Genomic DNA, 2,769 nt, shown 5'->3' on the forward strand with positions numbered 1-2,769 from the left:
AAGAGGCTGCCAGAATGTTTTTTAGGGGCGTAGTGAAATATTAGGGATTGCCGAGGGACATTGTCAATGACAGAGATGCGAGGTTCACCAGCAGATTTTGGACCAAGTTGTTCAGATTGATGGGGACAGACTTGAGGTTCTCTACCAGTTTTCACCCCCAGACCGATGGGCAGACAGAGAGGGTGAATGCATTATTGGAGCTTTACTTGAGGCACTTTGTAAGTGCTAACCAGAGAGACTGGTCAGAGTTGCTTGATACGGCTCAGTTCTCATACAACCTTCAGAAGAGCGAGGCAACGGGAGCAAGTCCCTTTGAAATTGCCACAGGACAGCAGCCTCTCACCCCTCACACGGTGGCAATTCCATATAGAGGCCCAAATCCTACAACCTTTCGGTTTGCTAAAGAGTGGAAGGAGAAAGTCGAGCTAGCAAAAGCTTCCTTGGCTAGAGCTTCACGCAAAATAAAGAAATGGGCCGATGCTAAACGAAGACATTTAGAGTTTGATGTGGGAGATTTGGTGCTAGTGAGAATGTTCCCCAGAACTCATGGCAAGCGGCATAAAGGGTTGTTAAGGAAGTATGAGGGACCGTTTCCAGTGGAGCAAAGGATTGGGAAAGTGGCTTATCGTGTGAAACTACCGGCGCAATTGGAGTGCCATCCGGTGTTCCATGTTAGTCTTTTGAAGCCATACCACGCCGACCAAGAGGATCCAGCCAGGAATAAATCAAAACGAGCACTAGTTACAGTGACGAGCACATTAGAGTACGAGCCCGAAGAGGTGATAGCACATTGGGTTGTTCCTCCATGGGGCGCCCACCCTGGTTATATGGAGTATTTAGTGAAATGGAAGGGCCGTAGAGCTGAAGAGACTAGCTGGGAACATGAGTTGAAATTATGGCAGCATGATGATGTGGTGAGGAGGTATGAGCTTGAGGCAACGGGGACGTTGTCGGAATGAGCAAGGGAGAGTGTTACCCCGAAGAAGTTGCTCCCGCAATGTCCAAAAATTTTCTGCGTTATGGCTTTCCAAATGAATCCAACAAGTGTGCTTTGGTCTCATGGTGATGGACGTAACTTGCATGGGCCATGAAGAATTACGTGAGGAATAATGTGAGTGCAGGTTGGGGGACTTAGTGGCGCACTAATGGGCCATAGTGACCAGCACATGCCGTGGTAAAGTGGGACGCCACTTTCCTTGTACCCGGGACATGTATAGCGAGAATTGGGGACAGCATGGTGCAGCGCACATGGAGCCTTGCCAAGTGGACTTGCATGGGAATTGCTAGGTGTCTTGAGGATGGCACGGCAGGTGGGTTCAAGAGCCAATTTGCATGGCCAGCTTCCTTTCATGTAGCGTGAGAATTGTTAGAGGGAATTGTCCCGCCCAATCAAAGCCCAACTTGGTGGGACCCGAGCACTTAGGCGCCCAATCACTTGGCTCCCATTATCTCCCGCCCATGAAGATGCTAGGTGTCATGGGCTGCTTCTTCCTCATGGCCACTAACCAAAACTTGCCGCCCAATGAGCCCTTGATTTGTGTAATTCAAATTAGTTTAAAGGCAGCCACATGTTGGCCATCATTAGGACTTCAGCCATGCAGTGTATATTAAGTCCTTGTCCCCTATTTCTTTGTACACATGAGAATGATTTCATTTGTGAGAGTGGAGAGTAGATTTGCTTTGTAATTGTAAAGCTTGGAATACAAGAAGTAGCCTCTTGGCACCAGAAATTGTCTCTCCTTTCTACCTTTCTTTACGTGCATGTGATTGTGTATGTTTATTGTTGCATTGTGTTCTTGTTGATTGCTTGATATTGGTTGGTTTCCTTGTGATTAGGAGTGTTGCCGATTGGGTCCTTGGGACTAAAGGAGGCTGACTTGATTGGAGGGAGTGAGCGCCGCACGGTTTGGGGTTATTTTGGGGTAGAGGAACTGTCCCACCATGACATGAGCGTCGGGGGCAATTGGGGGCAGCTAGGCACTGCCACGGGCCCGATGGGCAAGCGTCGGGGGCAGCTGGGCACTACCACGGGCCCGTTGGGCGAGCATCGGGGGCAGCTGGGCACTGCTACGGGCCCGATGGGGAGCGTCAGAGGCAATTGCCGGCAGCTGGGCACTGCCACGGGCCCGATGGGCGAGCGTCGAGGGCAATTGGGCACTACCACGGGCCCGTTGGGAACAGGGAGGCGTTGCCACGGGCCCGCGTTGGACGTAATCCTCCTTCGGACTTGAGAAAGGGAGGGTGCTCGGCACTTGACCTGAGCTCTTCGAAGAGAAGAGGGGCAAAGTCATCGGGGGCAACCGAGGAAGGGGCCCTGGCCAGTGCTGGATGGCGTATACAAGTACAATAGGACTAAGATGGGCACAGCCACGGGCCCGATGGGCGAGCGTCAGGGGTAGCTGGGCACTGCCAAGGGCCCGTTGGGAACAATGAGGCGTTGCCACAGGCCCGCGTTGGGCGTAATCCTCCTTCAGACTTGAGAAAGGGAGGGTGCTCGGCACTTGACCTGAGCTCTTTCAAGGGAAGAGGGGCTAAGTCATCGAGGGCATCCGAGGAGGGGGCCTTGGCCAGTGCTGGATGGCGTATCCGTTGGCCTGTTAACCACTGTGACCGTTGTTGTCCTGTGCATGCAAGATTTGCGGCTCATCGGGGGATGGGAGGGGCCTGGGGCTTAGGGCGGGCCTGGGGACATGTAACTCGCAGCATCGGGGGAGCTTGGGTCGGGGGTTGTTGGAACCTCGGGGGGCCATGGGGCAAGAGGAGAGGAGG

Source organism: Hevea brasiliensis, chromosome 11, assembly GCF_030052815.1.
Source record: "Hevea brasiliensis isolate MT/VB/25A 57/8 chromosome 11, ASM3005281v1, whole genome shotgun sequence".
In the NCBI taxonomy this organism is placed as follows: Eukaryota; Viridiplantae; Streptophyta; class Magnoliopsida; order Malpighiales; family Euphorbiaceae; genus Hevea; species Hevea brasiliensis.